Source organism: Solanum tuberosum, unplaced genomic scaffold, assembly GCF_000226075.1.
Source record: "Solanum tuberosum cultivar DM 1-3 516 R44 unplaced genomic scaffold, SolTub_3.0 scf00425, whole genome shotgun sequence".
Taxonomy (NCBI): domain Eukaryota; kingdom Viridiplantae; phylum Streptophyta; class Magnoliopsida; order Solanales; family Solanaceae; genus Solanum; species Solanum tuberosum.
Window position 1 is genome coordinate 177177 of NW_006239347.1, and position 5279 is coordinate 182455.

Consider the following 5279-nt stretch of genomic DNA (forward strand, 5'->3'; position numbering starts at 1 on the left):
TGTAACAATTTAACTCAAAGCATAGCTAAGTGGAAATTCCTCGAATCATACAACAGATACCACTTCACAATCGAAAATATTTGTAACCTCAGTGACTCAGAGACTGAGCAGAGGTTTAACATTTTAGTCATTACGCAAATGAGTGCAATTTAAATATTTTTATACGCGATGTTCCGACTGCTAACCTTTGATGTTGAATAGTTGCTAATGAAATGCTAGGGAGCAATGCAATCCAAATCCGCGCACAAATCAATGAGCCACAATATTCCAGTAGTGCAATAAATATAAAAATAGAGTGTAGGTGTAAATTTGGTAGGTCGAAGAAGTGAGAGAAAATGAGTGACATAGGACTTTTAAACCTGTGGCTTGCAAAAACCGTCCAGTTCTTACCTGTTCGGCGATATAAATCGAGTTCGCCTAATTATTCGGTGACACGCCAAATGTTTAATTAGTTCGCCAAATGTCACAGGATTTGCAGCTCTTGTGAAGATTCCAACGGCGGTCTACAATGCAATCGCTGACATGGTCGGCGATGCGCCATAACTCTTTTCGAGACCGCCGAGTTGCACAGGGTTTTGGCTGACAATGCTTTGTGTTAGCCAGCGGATAGAACCGTGTTCGCAAATCTTTTCAGTGATCCGCCAACTGGACTTGTTTCTTGCCTCCATATCCTCTTTCAATTATCTCTCCCGTTTCAATCTATACAAACAACACACCATTATTTTCTTAAGGTAAAACAAAGCAAGTAAGGGTTTTGGGTTGCCTCCCAAACAACGCCTTAGTTAACGTCATGGCACGACGCAAGTCAGCAGTTATTCTTCATTCTCGAATTTGCCCATGTTGTAATTAGGCGAACCCTCGGCGAATGGTGGGTCATGGGATGATATCAAATGGCCGATTTGAGCATCCTGCAGCTGGATGGTCATGGAGTGAGAGGCTGATGCTTCATTTAGCATTGCGATATTTTCCTTCATCTCACTCCACATCTCCTCTTGTGCCTTCACTTTATTTTGAATGAGTGAAAGAGCTTCATCTCCTTGCACACCTCCCTGCTTCTTCCCATGACTACACTCACGGAGGGAGTGGTACTTTTCTTTACCCATGGTTTGTACTTCCAATTCTGTGACTCGGTTGGACAGATCATCCAACTGGGTAATTAGTGCCTCCCACTCCTGCTTCTTTTTGGCTTTTTTGCTAGTTGCTACCATGCCATCAAGGAGTTTTTCGACGACTTCATAGTGCTGGTATAGCATCCCCTCCTCGCAAATCTGATTTATGCTTCTATTCTCGGGTCTAAGACCCCTATAGAAGCACTCCAGTAGTGCCTTATTCGTCATCCCATGAGATGGGCATGGTTGCAGCACTGCTTGAAACTTTAGCCACATGTCCTGAATTGTTTCATCCCCTGCCTGTTTAAATGTTAAGAGGTTATCCCTGAGGTTCAGTAGTTTCAGTAGTTTCAGCAGGGGATGATTCATGTGGTATCCATAATGATCATCCATCGTTTGTTCCCTATTGTGATGTTCAAACAAGCAAGGCAAAACTACAACCAAGAAAGTTCGGGGGGAGGGGGTAATAGGACCTTAGTATAGTTTAGGTGTGTCTCTGGAATTTCGGGCATAGGCTAAGGGAGTACTCATGCATTTTCCTTTTTTATTATACTACAGAACTTTATATTTATTGACTAACACAAGACATGTATTTACAGACTAAAAAGCTAACTGAAATAGAAATCAACTCCTAATTATTGGGTCTCAAACTTAAAAAATATTATTGCAGCAAAAAGATCTATAGTTCTAAAGTAAAGATTCAACATATATACAAAAGATTCCAAGGCCTTCAAGATTGAACCTCATATGTATAACTCTTAAACTTTTGTATTATTGTCTTGAAGCAAATTCAAGAAAGCTTAAAGAATGTTCGTATCAGCTCTGTGATGCTTCTGAGTAAACTCAAGGAGAGTAGGCCATGTGAAGTCGGGATATATTCGAGGGTTGTTGTAGTCCACCAATTCAGTTTGTGGACTCACCACCTTATCTTTATCTGGACAACTAAAGAAGCAAGTGATTTCCTAGGAGTCTTTTTTTACCATTTCTCTATGCAAGCAACTTTTGTATCTACCATACGATAGCGCCTACAAAAGGGTAAACACCAAATATGTTATATTCATGTTATACGTCTAAGAATTGGCGATGTATATCATTGCGCGTCATGTGGAAAGATCTTATAATATTTGTCACCTAAAAATGTTTTTTTTTTTGTCTAATTGACTATGTTTATATTATTTGTATGTAATACATAAAACATTATCTTATTATATAGTTCTAGTATGTAAATTCACTTACCATAAATGTGTCGCCTATGTTAACCACAAAAGCATTGAAATTTGGACAGATGGAGTACCATTCTTTGTCCACAAAAACTTGAAGTCTGCTAACACAATCTTGATGGAGAACAGTTATTAATGTTGGATTGTAGTGAGACCTTGTTCCTAAGGTGAGCTATGATTTCTAGCATAGGGGATAGTAGTTGAGTCTCATTATCGATTCATTGTCTTCGAAAAACTTTTTAAAATGACTCTTCTGTACACCTAGGCTCATTCCTAAGAGTTCCATGATCCTAAGAGAAAGTGTGCTCATGCAATTGCAATATTCTTGATAAACAGTCATGTGTAATTAAAGAGAAAAGAGGTTAATTCATTACATTACTGAAAAATAGATAGTCCTTCTCTCTCGATTTGTTTGTCTGATTTTGATTTGACATAAAGTTAAAGAAAGTAAAGAAAGACTTTTGAATCCAGTAGTCTTAGACAAAAGATATGTAAGATGTAGCAGAATTTAATTTAATTTTGTGGTCTTAAACATGACATGCCAAAAAAAGGAAAAAAACATGTTTTGAAACTTACCAAAAAGAACTGTACAACAAACAAATTGAAACAGAGGATTACTAAGGTAGTCAATTGTCCTTACCCAAGATTGTTAAAACGTTCACCCAATGTCCTTTGGAAACACTCTTAAACTATGTGAGACGAGTCTTCTTTAGCAAAGTATCATAAAGAGAGTGTCTCTTTCCAAGGCAATTTCGACGAAAACCTTCCAGTAAGCTGCTGGCATAGCCACAATACTCATCAATTTTCCTCTGTGCTTTTTTGCTTTTCAGAGAGAAGCATGTCAAAGAACGTGTCTATGTAACTATGGACATTGGAGATGAGATTAGCATCAACTCTGTGGTTCACTACAAGAAACAAATTGTGACTCCTGCAAGCCTCACCAACAAGCCTAGATTCTTAGTTGGCTGCAACAGGGTCACCAGAAAACAAACCCCTTAAGTCAATAAGGGGAACAAATAGTTCTTGTGCTACAACACAAGGCTTCTCGTCATCCGGCCATATATATTGTGTGGGAATGTTGGACTCATTTTTCATATGAGATGCATCAAAAATCAATGATTTTCCTTATCTAGTATAGGTGATTTTCCATTTGTGATTATACTATCAATGGTCATTGCTTGCAAGGGTTTTTTTTTTTCCTTTATTGTGAAATAAGTCCCAATAGGGAAAAGGAAATAGAAGTAGTTCATTGTGAGGAGCCAAAGTGAAGGATCATATCGGCTTAATGATGCTTAAAATTTGTATAGAAGTCCATATGTTGTTTAAATAAAATTTAAAAAAAGGAAACACTTTCAAAGATATGTTTGACCACAGATTTTGAAATTTTTTCCTTAAAAGGTTCTCAAGTATCAAAAATAGGTCTGAATAGTTTGTTGAGAAGAGCTTAATAGTGCTTAAAATTGGGCAAGAGAGTTTTCATATATTTTGAATCAAATTTTTAAAAAGGAAATATTTTTAAAGATATGTTTGACCATAGATTTCAAATCAGAGTTTGAAATTTTTTCCTTAAAAACTTTTGAAGTATCAAAAATGGATTCAAACAGTTTGCTAAGAAAGGCTTAATAATCCTGAAAATGGGGGTATAGTTTTGTTATGGAATGTACATAGACATATCTACACATAATCATCATATCATATATAATTAAAAGTGGAAGCTCTCATATTCAAAGTTGGATAACCATTTTACCCTTACAACATATTACAATGTAATTAAATTTTTAATTAAATAATATTATTAAACAACATTTTCTGTCAATTAATTTGAAAGTTGAAAATAATATCACTTAATTTGAAAATTTGAAGGGGTGCATGATTTTGAATTTTTTTTTCTTACTTTTTTTTAATTTTTGTGCTATTTACCTATTTTTAAGAAAATCCAAAAATCATGTCCCATTATCTATCCATAACACTACCACCCAAAAGTCATGTACGTACTACAATCCTTAATATCATCAGTTTAAGCTTTTAATGCAATAAAGAAGAAACAAAGATGACTGCCAGAGATATAATGGAGATTTCATCTCTTCACTTTCAAAAATAACAAAAAGTTGAAGGGTGAAAAATTCTTCCACCCAAGTTTTACTTGAAAATAAATCAGACGATTTATACATCAGTGATCAGTTCATTAAAATTTACGGAGGAAAAATGCCGTGTCCGTACAAAAATTTTGGTATGTACCTCTCTTATTTTTTATTTTTTTTATTTTTTTATTATTTTTATTATTTACTTTGAATGGCTATAAAAAGTTGTTATTTGGAAGTTGGAAAGAATATTTTATCATAGTTTAAGGCTTTTCGTCTCCAACACTAAAACATTTGATTTTCTTTAATTACCTAAGTTAAGTGATAATGAATGATATTATCTAATCCATTAAATTATGCTCAATGATCAACTTATATAAATGAATTCATAAATTAAAAAGATGTACAACTCTCTCCATTAGGAGAAGTTGGAAAGAATATTTTATCATAGTTTAAGGCTTTCGTCTCCAACACTAAAAACTTTTGATTTTACTTTAGTTACCTAAGTTAAGTGATAATGAATGATATTATCTAATCCATTAAATTATGCTCAAGGATCAACTTATATAAATGATTTCATAAATTAAGAATATGTACAACTCTCTATCAGGGGAAGCAGTAGAGGAAAGACACAAAGAGGAAATTTTTAAAAACTAAGGAAAGAGCTAAAAAGGAGAACCACAAATATTTTGAATCATAATAAAAACACACTCTGTAAAATATATAATTTATTTAAGTTATTGCACACATTTTAGATTTTATCTTTAAGGATAATTTAAATTGTATGGCATAAAATCTTTTTTATATATGCAATATAATTTATTTTTTTCTATATATGCAATATAAGAATATATATATATATATATATA

At 34.0% G+C, this 5279-nt stretch overlaps 1 pseudogene; it reads right to left on the minus strand.

Moving 5' to 3' along the window:
- Window positions 1-1867: 1867 nt before the first annotated feature.
- LOC102597055 (gibberellin 20 oxidase 1-like) lies at window positions 1868-3504 on the minus strand (annotated as a pseudogene).
- Between the last annotated feature and the right edge of the window lie 1775 nt (window positions 3505-5279).